The sequence below is a fragment of the Barbatula barbatula genome, assembly GCF_947034865.1.
Source record: "Barbatula barbatula genome assembly, chromosome: 1".
Lineage (NCBI taxonomy): Eukaryota > Metazoa > Chordata > Actinopteri > Cypriniformes > Nemacheilidae > Barbatula > Barbatula barbatula.
This window is the reverse complement of record NC_136766.1, coordinates 18,750,417-18,762,787: the sequence shown is the minus strand read 5'-3', so window position 1 is coordinate 18,762,787 and position 12,371 is coordinate 18,750,417. Positions and strand designations below refer to the sequence as shown.

General features: G+C 39.9%; 1 protein-coding gene across 1 annotated transcript in view; it reads left to right on the top strand.

Moving 5' to 3' along the window:
* Positions 1-12,371, top strand: part of glceb (glucuronic acid epimerase b) — a 49,206-nt gene that overhangs the window by 19,144 nt on the left and 17,691 nt on the right. The window contains exon 2 of the mRNA XM_079460957.1: positions 10,732-10,846. The gene's annotated coding sequence lies outside the window, so the exon portion shown is untranslated. The remainder of the gene's footprint in view (positions 1-10,731; positions 10,847-12,371) is intronic.

The following is a 12,371-nucleotide window of genomic DNA, read 5'->3' as shown; positions in this document are numbered from 1 at the left end:
AGATGAATAATCCTCCTTCTCTTTTTATCCCCTTCTCTTCCTGAAGCTATTTCCTACTGCAATCCATTTTGTCCTTGCCCTCATATCACACTCTTAGAGATGCTGTGATGTCGCCTAGGCTTTTGAAGCACTCTTTGCTCAAAGTCTTATGATTTCGAGCATCAGCTGATAAATATTCCATGTGACTTTCCTTCGGCAAACAAGGTGCAGAGAATGCGGGCCTTACCTTTTCTTTGACAGCTGGAAGGTGTCCACCAGCTATCAGAACTGACACGGGGGTTACAAGTTATTAGATGCACCTGTGCCTTTATGTGTTTATATGTCTGTAATAGGCAGAAGGCTGCCATGATTAGCAGCCTGCCTTGGTTGGTGGGTTGAGTGTGGACCTGCACAGTGAATAATCAAACATGTGGCCCAGCAGTCAGACGCAAACCCACATACGCCTGGCCAAACATCTGCTGGCGTGTTTGCATGATGCCATGATTCCGTTTGACAGAGCACTGCTTCATCCTTAAAATAATTTAGCCTTACTGTGGCTCTTTAATGTGTCTGGGATCAAGGCTGTCTGTGCATCAGGAGAGGCCCCCAGCCTTGGATTGAAAAGGAATTTGCTGTTTTTTTTTATTTGCAGATTGCTTTTATGCTGGTGTGTCTCTGAAGAATCCCATCTGTCCAAGGCTAGTTTGCACCAATTCGGAAATTTTTTAAATTTAGCAATAGTGGTTATGTCTGGGAGAAAGCCAAGAGAGATCCCTTCAGGGTTGCTATTTGAATGGACTTGTGTACATAGCAAAAGCTTTCAGGAGAACGCCTTGGGTCTTCAGTCGAGAGTGAGATTTCAGAAAAGGTCTCTTTTAATATGTGAATTGCTTTGAACCTTTGCTTAACCCGGCCGTGTGACATTTGTATAAGATGTGAACAAAACAGACGGGAAAATAAATGTTGATGCATGGTTTCCTTGTAGATGCCTGATTTACCATTGCTAGCACCAACAGTGATGAGATGAGAAGAGTGTTTCGCACAACTGCTATGTTTGAGAGAGTGGTGGATGAATGAAAGGGGGAGAAGGTGCGAGGAAGAGAGAGAGAGCTGCTGAAAATCATGAGATATCTTTAGGTGGAGACACTCAGCAGGGAAGCAGTCGTAAAGCAGCTGCTGAGGTGTCACAGTCCTTCGATCCAGATCGAGGATGGAGATGATGAGAGCCAGCTCTGTAAAACTGTGAAGAGAGACTGAGAATCCCACGGAGACCGCACAGAGATTGTGGGAGAATGTATGCAAAACCTGTCCTAGAGAGAGAATTTTACAGGAGTTCGCTATATCCCTGAGAGGCTGTGACAGGCCCCAAACATCCTCCCTGCTAATACACTCAAACTCTCTACTTGTCTTTGGTCCCATAATCCACTGTGACGGTGAGGGTTGCATTTCCACCACCATTTAAGGACCACAAAAATGTGCTGGGGCCCTGGATGTGTGTCCAAAGGGGTCAAACAAAGAGGTCTTTATCCTTTTTACTACACTTGGTGGTGTTTTTGTAGCTTTTGTCTTGCTCACAATATTGTTTCTCATAGACGCGGGGCTGCAAAAAATAAAGGAGGGTCTGTTTTTCTGTTTTGTATTTGTTCTCAATGCTTTCACACTCTGCCCAGTCAGATATTAAGACGCCTTTGTCCATCCTCACAGGAATTTAATCTAGCAGCCTGCTTTAAGTAAAGAAGGGGATTCTTTCAAGTGCAGTTCTGACAACTGACCATACTTTATCAAGTGCTCCTCTCAATGTCTTTCAGCTTCTCTTCCTTTATCTTGCTCTCACCTGAAGCTGAAAAGCCTCCGTTACTGATCAGGAGTTGAAGTGTGAGATGATTTTCTCTAAATGTGTTCAAGTAATCTCTTTTAATGCAGGGCTCCAGACTATGACTAAATCCAGGTCATCATTGTTTGCTGTGACGGATTTCTTGAGCTCGAGGACGAACGATTTGATATATGAGACATTTAATACGAAACTAACCACAGAGGAGTTTGGGAAACGTAATTTATCTATTGATTGAGACTGCGCTATATCATTTCAAATCCGTTCACAGCAAGAACGAATGACAGGTGAATGCTTTTGTTAAGTTTTATTGGATGTTATATTTACATGTGTTGTATGAATATGAGGAAAAGTTTCCTAAATACACAATAAAATCATCGTAAGAATGTAACAACACTAGACCTTTCATTTTGCTTTAATGGGTAACACTGTCAAAAAGTATATATTAAATTCTTTAAAAAACACAATTTCTGTTAGTTCAAATGAATTCCGATCCCGCTCTCTCTATTAAGCACTAATCAATGACAAAGCTTCTCTGTAGACTCTGCCTCTTTTAAAATAAGCAGAACCAAATCGTTCATCAAGATTGAGTAAGTGTTGTTTATTGCAGGGTGCAAGATAGAAGTCTTAATTCATAGTAATAATACATTGCTAAAAAATTTTAAGCACCTTCTCAAACTGTTTTCTCTAGCATGCTTTTTGTTTCTTTGTTGGAAGACATGCTATTAGTCAATTGGTCATAATCGAAGTGAAAACAAAAATAAAAATCTCTCACATTACACAGCCTGCTGCTAATAAGTTATATTATAAGCCGTCTTATATTTAGCTTTAAGCCTTTTTCTATTTTAAAGGACAGTAGAAAGCCTGACAGGAAAGTAGATGCTCTTGTGGGCGAATGCGTTTAAACAGCCACCAGGTTTTGGTACCCATATATACATGTGATTACTGTTAGCCATCCTTCAGAGTTCCAAAACGTTACTCGCATTCTCAAGTAGCATCATATTTAATCAACAAAAACTATATAAGGCTAGATTAAGAACGAAGGATAAAAAGAATTTAAGTCTTTAAAAAAAGGCAGCAGGAGAACATCATAGTGTTATACCACAAGAGGCAGCGTTGTGTGTTCCACAACGATGCTTAGCTGCTCACAGATGCACCTGCCTGTTAATCGGCCAAATTTGTGGCAAAATAGTTTCAATTTCATAAAAAAATCCCTCATAATCATCATCAATCGGTGAATTTGCCCACCAAGGACTTTTGTCTTCGGATGTATCTTTGCTCACAAAAGCAGTTTTGTATTGTCTGGTCTGATTAGAGTGTGAGAGCTGATCGAGTCTGTGATGGTATGTTGAGAGATAATGCAGCAGGAAGAGGAGTGAGTTTGTTTTTTCCTGCCTCTACACAGGGAAAAATTAAATTGCCTCACTAATGTGTATTGTTAGAAAGCAACTTTTACCTTTTCAGTATCTCTTTTCTTTTGAACTCCCCTTCGCTTCCTTAAAACCCCCTCGGTTCCAGTCGACCTTCATTTGAGATTTGTTTCAACCTAATTGGATTTGTTTTTTAATTGTCTCACTTTGTAAGCTTGAGTGTGTGCGTGCAGAAGTGTGATAGTGGCCGTGTTTAGTAAAACTTCAGTCCATATGGACATTCCAGTGAAAGAAAGGCAGTTCCCATGAGGGAACTGCCATGTAAAGAAAGTTTCTCTCTCCTCTCGCCCCCTCATCTATCGGTCTGTCTCTAAGAGGACGTTTACACGATGCCGATTTAAAAGGAAAACGGAAAACTATGCGTTTTGGTTTCCCGTTTACACGACAATGCCGTTTTTTTATTTTTATTGTTGATTAATCGGTAGATCATTTTTTCGATTAGTTGACTAATGTACCGATTAATCTCGTGCTTGTTGTTGTTCTACTATATTAATTATTTTGTAAACTTTCCAGTAAAATAATAAGTACAGCTTCTACCGTTAGTATTTTAAACTTTAAAAGTTTTATTAAATCACTTTCTAAAAACACTTCAATTTAATTCAGTTTATTCAAACATAGATACTGCCAAACAGTGCAAAAAAATTCCTGAAAGGCAAGATATAGTTTAAAGACGTTACTTCAAATATATATATCCTGCCTAATACACTGCAAAATATCCTGAGAGACAACATGTAGTTAACCCCCCTGGCAGAAGTAAAATCAAACATAAATAATGCCCAACAAGAACAGTGCACAAAAATATTGGGGGACTGTGTCACAAATTTTAAGTAACTTCACAAAGTTCTAGTTACATTTCAAAAAGGGTAGTGCATGACAACAATAATAGTATTTATGTATTTTATTATGAAATGTAGTAACCGAGAAAGCATGACAAATGTAAAATGTATACAGTGAAGGTCTAACAAGGAAACGTGTTGTTTACTATCTGTTATCAATTTCCATGGATTTAAGATTTACATCTGACTAATGTTGAAGTTTACTGCCACTGTAGGTAACTTACATTAGCACCATTAGCTATTAACATTAGCATTATTATATGGGAAGCCAAACGATCCAAAAGTGGGACGAGACCGGAGGGTTTTAGTGCTCGCGCCGCGCTGACATGTCATCTGCGCGAATCAATGGACCCAGCGGACGTGTTTCCTAGCGCCACCATATTATTACCATATGTGCTAGCCGATATCTTCAGCTCTAGGGTGACGTCTATTATGAGTCATTGACCGTAACAAAGGGTCATCGGAGAGTCACAGGATGTTATCTCTTGAGGTGCTCTTGCATCGCTGCCGTGGTATGCCATTATTTTGTTACAGAGTGAACAAATCACTGTTTTGTCCTAACTCTGTTTGAAGTTTTCTCACACTTAAACATATTAAATAAAACCAGACCACGATCATGTTATCTTGTCATTTGCACTATGCCCGGGAGCAGAATCCGCCATTACTCCAAATAACATAAATCATGTGACGTCGATGACGTCGACGCGTCGTTGCAGCCAAATGTAAATTGTTTTAACAAAAGTGAATGATAAATTGGTAATTCGGCACGATCGTGGGTTCGATCTCAGGGGATTGCATATAATTAGAAACAAATACATAGGATAATGCAATATAAGTCATTTGGATAAAAGCATCTGCCAAATGCGTAAATGTAAATGTAGTTTTTGCGTGTACATGAACCGGTGGCTTAAAGGGATAGTTCACCCAAAATTGAAAATTACAGTGGGTACGGAAATTATTCAGACCCCCTTAAATTTTTCACTCTTTGTTATATTGCAGCCATTTTTCTCAGAAAAACACAGAATTGTTGACATTTTTGCAGATTTATTAAAAAAGAAAACCTGAAATATCACATGGTCCTAAGTATTCAGACCCTTTGCTGTGACACTCATATATTTAACTTGGGTGCTGTCCATTTCTTCTGATTATTAGTGAGCCGGTTCTACACCTTCATTTGAGTCCAGCTGTGTTTGATTATACTGATTGGACTTGATTAGGAAAGCCACACACCTGTCTATATAAGACCTTACAGCTCACAGTGCATGTCAGAGCAAATGAGAATTATGAGGTCAAAGGAACTTCCTTAAGAGCTCAGAAACAGAATTGTGGCAATGCACAGATCTGGCCAAGGTTTCAAAAACATTTCTGCTGCACTTAAGGTTCCTAAGAGCACAGTGGGCTCCATAATCCTTAAATGTAATACGTTTGGGATGACCAGAACCCTTCATAGAGCTGGCCACCTGGCCAAACTGAGCTATCGAAAAGAGCCTTGGTGAGAGAGGTAAAGAAGAACCCAAAGATCACTGTGGCTGAGCTCCAGAGATGCAGTCGGGAGATGGGAGAAAGTTGTAGAAAGTCAACCATCACTGCACCAGTCGGGGCTTTATGGCAGAGAAGCCCCACGGAAGCCTCTCCTAAGTGCAAGACACATGAAAGCCCGCATGGAGTTTGCTAAAAAACACCTGAAGGACTCCAAAGATGGTGAGAAATAAGATTCTCTGGTCGGATGAGACCAAGATAGAACTTTTTGGCCTTAATTCCAAGCGGTATCTGTGAAGAAAACCAGGCACTGCTCATCACCTGTCCAATACAGTCCCAACAGTGAAGCATGGTGGTGGCAGCATCATGCTGTGGGGGTGTTTTTCAGCTGCAGGGACAGGACGACTGGTTGCAATCGAGGGAAAGATGAATGCGGCCAAGTACAGGGAAAACCTTCTCCAGTGTGCTCAAGACCTCAGACTGGGCCGAATGTTCACCTTACAACAAGAGAATGACCCTAAGCACACAGCTAAAATAACAAAGGAGTGGTTTCACGACAACTCTGTGACTGTTTTTGAATGGCCCAGCCAGAGCACTGACTTAACCCAATTGATCATCTCTGTAGAGACCTGAAAATGGCTGTCCATCAATGTTTACCATCCAACCTGACAGAACTGGAGAGGATCTGCAAGGAGGAATGGCAGAGGATCCCCAAATCCAGGTGTGAAAAACTTGTTGCATCTTTCCCAAAAAGACTCATGGCTGTATTAGATCAAAAGGGTGCTTCTACTAAATACCGAGCAAAGGGTCTGAATACTTAGGACCATGTGATATTTAAGTTTGTCTTTTTTAATAAATCTTCAAAAATGTCAACAATTCTGTGTTTTTCTGTCAATGTGGGGTGCCGTTTGACATTAATGAGAAAACAAAATGAACTTAAATGATTTTAGCAAATGGCTGTAATATAAAAAAAGAGTGGAAAATTTAGAGGGAGCTGAATACTTTCCGTACCCACTGTATGTAATCATTTAGTCACCCTCTTGTCAAATTTGAACCCATATGGCTTTCTTTCTTCTGCAGAACCATAAGTAGATATTTTGAAGAATGTTGATAACCGATGGTGGCAGCCATTGACTTCTATTGTATGGACACAAAACATAGCAAGCAATAATAGCAAGTGAATGGCTGCCATCGCTGTTCGGTCGACAACATTTCAAAATATCTTCATTTTGTGTTCTGTGGAAGAAAGAAACTTATACAGGTTTCACACGACAAGAGGGTGAGTAAATGATGACAGAATTCACTTTAACTCCCAGAAATCATCTTTAACGAATCTCACAACTTTTACATTGACAGCTGAGTTATGAGATGTTACCTATTAATGCAGATAACTCCTAGGACTTGATTTATGTTTGACACACTTCATAGATCGATAGAATTGATGGCAGAATGTTCAGTCGTGACTCGGCAAGTCGTTCAATCTGTCATGTAGTGGACTGACACAGTTTTAGGGTTTGGGATCCTTCCTGACAGTAAAAAACTTGAGTTTGCTTAAATTTGATGTCTTTAAGGGGTGATTCACATTTTACAAATAGGGAGCGATACAATTATGACGCTCATTCGGTGCTTCGTATTTTTCTAGGCATGTCGGCTTAGCATCAAGATAAAAATATTTAAACTTTTCAGATTGCGTTTTTAGACGTGAAATGTGAATCGCACACAAGTCTGTTGTGTCCTGTTTTAAAATTGTCCGGCTAGTTTGCCCCAACTAAACCAGTAATATCTAGACTAACTAGCAGTTTGTGCCTGTCAATAGTGCTTCTGTGCAGTTTAGTTTATATTTACACATTATTTTATCCCAAATAACATGTGCACTATTCAAGCTATATAGCTATAGTAACTAGTAGTAAATATTTAGTTGTGACTAGTTATGTATGTTAAAGAACTGCAAGTAAAATTAACTGGTGTTAAAAATGTTGTGGTAAAAAATCAGGTTTTGCTTGTTCTTAAAGTAATCTGCATACAGGTGCATCTGGTAATATCTGGCATAATTTCCTCATGTTTGTCCAGTGGGATTGAAGAACACAAGTGTCACTCATAAGAATTGCTTTGTGGAGCCAAGGTAAATATAATTATTTTTACAAATGGCAATGTAAAATATTTGCCTTGTGGAGGCAATCCAAGATTGCGGTGCGGTTGGACTCAGCGGCTACTCCGGGACCTACAGACAGTGCTTTTATGTCTGTCAATCTCGTGTCCTCCTTTTCAAACGGTCTTACTTAGCTGCTAAATCATCAGGCAAACACTCGAAAACACACATATGATCGACAGAACCTTCTGGATAAATCGACAGTGGGTACAAACATCAGCTCTCGCCGGTGACTACTGAGAAGCCATGAGGACTCTGCTGCTGAAGCCAGACCCTGAGACCGCGGCCTCGCCCACTGACGGATCCCGCACAAAGTGGCAACGCAAGCGGTGTGAGAGGGGACAGAAACGTGCCAAGCGTGGAGCAACCCGACAAGGCCGGGTGTCTCATTTATAATGCATATATTTCATCCTTAAAGTGTACGCATGCACAAAAAAAAGTTTTCAGATATATAAAACCTGTACGCCAGAACCTGCGCATAATTCACTTTATATATCTCAGTCAGGGCAAGACTGTGTGTACGTGCATCTCCACCTGATCTCCTTCCTAATATAACCATAATATGGAGCTTACCACTTACTTGAATTATTATGCACCTCACACTGCTTGCTGTCATTTAAGCATTGAAACAGTGGTACGGTGTGCCATTGATTAGTATCACATACAAACAAGCACAACGACAAGCGCATTTCACACAAACATGCAGCTCAACGACAAGCGCATATCATACAAACATGCAGTTCAACGTCAAGCACATTTCACACAAACATGCAGCTCTGTCTAATGCCGTTTCTTAATTTTTCTTAACAAAAGACTGATTTTTTCGTAGCTTTTTTTTGTCTGGTTTGGCAAGTAATATTCTCTCTCACTTGCCCATACCAAACATTCACTTGTCCCGGACAAGCAGACAAGTGTTAAAGGGATACTTTCCTCCCAATTAAAACATTTCCCATGTTGTACTCGCCCTCAAGGCATCCTCACTGGATATGGTTTTCTTCTTGAAGAATAACGCAGTCCCTTGAACTGGAGTAAGCTGGTTTGCACATGGTGTGATGGAAGATTGAGCTTTGGTTAACTTCTCATGGCACATTCGATGTCCGCTGGGTGATTGAAAAAGATAATGTCACACTTGCTGAATCCACAGCCCGCTCGCTCCGAGCTGCTGTGATTTCAGTGAGAAATAAGGCATGAGGTACAAGGATTTTAATAGTAACTGCCGACAATGCCCGCAGACAGCCGCACGTAAATGAGGTGCTCAATATAGCACAGAGTTGCTGAGATGAGACGGTGTCTTTTTTAACCTTATTATGTCATCTAAAAAATACAAAGTGAAAAGCATTTGAATAAGAAATAATTAAAGGGTTTACAGTTGGTTCTACAAATGATTTACAACTGTTGTCTGCATTGTCACTTCAGGGTGTTTCTATGTTTGAGGTTTTGTAGACCTTTCAATAAAAAGAGTAATTACAGTCTTTCAGTTGTTAAACAAGATTCATGTATTGTAAGAACCAGCATTACCAGTGTTTTACTACAGCTATAAATGAAAAAAGTTAAACGTCCGTTTAGCGTATGCTCTCCCCTGGTTTACCTTGCACATTGGCTTTTTTATAGGCCCGCTTGTCTGAATCATCAATTATCCACACTTGTCTAATAATTCCTGCTGTACTATTCTTTTCATACCTCATAATATTGTCACATTGTGACGAATGGGGCCCTTGTCAATGAGGCTTGTATCCCACGGAATGTTATAAACTTGCTAATATCTGATTTAAGCGCTTCGTCAATATCCATTTTTAAAAAAAGATCGATACCCTCTTCGCAGTGTGATTTAGTGCAGTTTTTAATGTAACAAGCCTCTCCTCGGCTGCGGGAAGACTGTTATGGCGGAGATTAATTGTGGGGCGAGAAGCCGCAGTCACTCTCCACACACTGCTGCTGATGGATCGTCACTACATTAATGACTGGGTTGTCGACAAGCCTGTAAATTAATCTAGAGTGCAATTACTAATATGTATTTGTTTCCTCCATCATTTATGGTCTATTTAAAGCCTGTAAGTCAGCGTGCCTTGACGTGAAACTGTACTCGACACTGAGGCCCAGTTGCGCCAAGACAATTTAATTCTCGTGCGACAAATTTTATTCATTGACAACTGCTCAATTAGCATTGGTTACAGATTTTTGTGGCCTGGTGGTTAGAGTGTTGGGCTTGTGATCAGAAGGTTGCCGGTTCGAATCTCAGGGCCAGCAGGTCATGACTGAAATGCCCTTGAGCAAGGCACCTTACCCCTGATTGCTCTACAGTAATGTGCCACTATAAAAAGAAAAACTACTCGCTTTGGATAAAAGCGTCTGCCATATGAATAAATGTAAATGTAATCTGTAGGGCCTGTGTCTCCTCTGGAATCTAGCCTTTGCTGTTAATAATCTGATGTTTTATCAAGGAGAGGCTGAGGTATGGCATCAACCAAATGTCAATGAGCAAACATAGATAACATACGAATGTTTAAACTGAGAAATTTTACACTTCTATCCACTGTATTAGCGCATTTAAAATTGAATGCCCGCTACAGGTCTCCAAAAAAGCAAGCAGTTTTAAAAAGATTCAGCTGGGAGAACATCTAGTGACTAATTAAGTGTTGATATCAGTTCTGTAACATGATTGGCTTTAAAGGGATGGCTTCGAGAAGCAGAGTCTCTCATGACATGACATGAGATGGGCAGAGGCTCTCCAATCTGTGATAGACTGCGTTAAACATTTTTGGAATACTTTAAAAACTGTGTTCCTCAACGTCAAATTGCAAAGGCTTTGCAAATCTCATTATTGGCTCATGTTTATGCAAAGGCTTTGCAAATATTAATATTGGCTCGTGTGATTTGAAATTCCTTTAGTTTTCATTTTATTCCAATTTAAAAAACGCCCCAGCTTTTCCGGAATTTTGGTTGTATATTGTTTCACATTTTTGCTTAATGTTTCCCCTGTTCCCACAGTTCACCTTGACTAATTCCTCTTTTCTGCTTCTGTTTCAGGTATGACGGACTACTCTGAAAAGCAGATCAATAAATGAAACTGTGCAGGGGACCAAAACTATCGCATATAGTGCAATGACGGCGCAGTCAAACATTCTCTAGTGCATGGAGCTGGGTAAGAACAAGAATCAGTCCTGTTTGATACAAACTTTAAAGTGATAGTTCACCATCATTTATTCACCCTCATCTGGTTAAAAATCTAGACTCATTCTTCTGTGGAAGACAGAAAGAATATATTTTGAGAATGTTTGAAAGGTTTTCAGTGTGGCCAGTGTTGTTTGGTTACCAACATTCTTCAAAATACATTATTTTCTGTTCTGACAGGTCACACAGGTTAAAAAATGAGGAAGAATTTTCATTTTGGGGTAAATATTTTCAAAGATAGCAAGCAACTGAGGGTTTCATAATGTGCGTCTTAAATCACCAGCAGAACTTTCTTCTCCCATCAGCTCTTGTGTAGCCCTGTTTAGGCAATATAACCCTAAATCTCTACTGTTTTGTCCACATTTTGTATAAATTAATCATCAATAAAAACTTTATTTACTTACCATGGATCTAAGCTACTGAACAAGCAATTCTGCACAGAGGTAGACTTAGCCACAAGTCGATGGAGAAAATGACATGTATTACTTTGTATTGTCAATGAGTGTAATAAGTGCAGTAGTTAGGCTGGATGGTGTGGTCTGATTGAGCTTATGCCTCATATCTTGTCAAGTCATCCATGCAGGAGACTATAATGAATCTGCTGTCATTTAGAGAGAGCTCTATCCTTTTCTGCCTGCTTCATCTACTTTAGCCTGATCTGAGCTTTATCTTTTATCTCTGATAAAATCACTGGTTGCTGAGTCTCTATGTTTTTGGCCGCTGGTGCATGCGTTTCCACTAACATCAGGTACCATATTGTGGTTAAAACTTCCGGTCGCTTTATCACTGCAAATCACTGTCACTGTCTGGACGCCCTTAAACAGTAGGTACAGTAACTGTGGTGTATTTTCTATAGGGCTGTTTGTGAACTGTTTGGGTCGTGATGGCGCCTTCAAATGGTTTGCTTTTTCATTCATTTGATAAGAAGCATTTAATCCCTGGTTGGCCGTAAAATCGTTAGCTTTTTGGTGATATAACAGCTATAATCCCTGATGAATTGGATGAGGGGTATTAGCTTCAAAGCAATTTCTCCTGACCCACTTGAGAAAGAGATATTCCCGTTTTTTTTCCTAGCTCTCGTTTGAAGGTCCAGAGCGTAATTTTAGGGATGATCTATTGATAGAGATGCAATGTTATATACATAGCGATGTCTTCAGAGGTGTATAAAGAGCTTACACAATAAAGTGTTATGTGTTTATAACTTAAGAATGAGCTATTTCTATCTACATACACCGCGGTTCCCCTTGCATGTAATTCGGCATGTTCTGTCAGCTGTCGTAGTGTTTTGAAAGGGTGGAGGAGGGGTGGAGTGAGCGGTCGGTTGCAATTCGCAACCTTGCTGTTAGATTTCATTGACTTGACCTTTAAATAGGGTATTGATCAGTACATTTTAAATTTTCTCGATGCCTAATAATACGTAGGTCATCTTACATGTCATACAGTTGATTAGTGACAAATATGATGCTGGCAACAACTTACTGCGAGATATATAACAT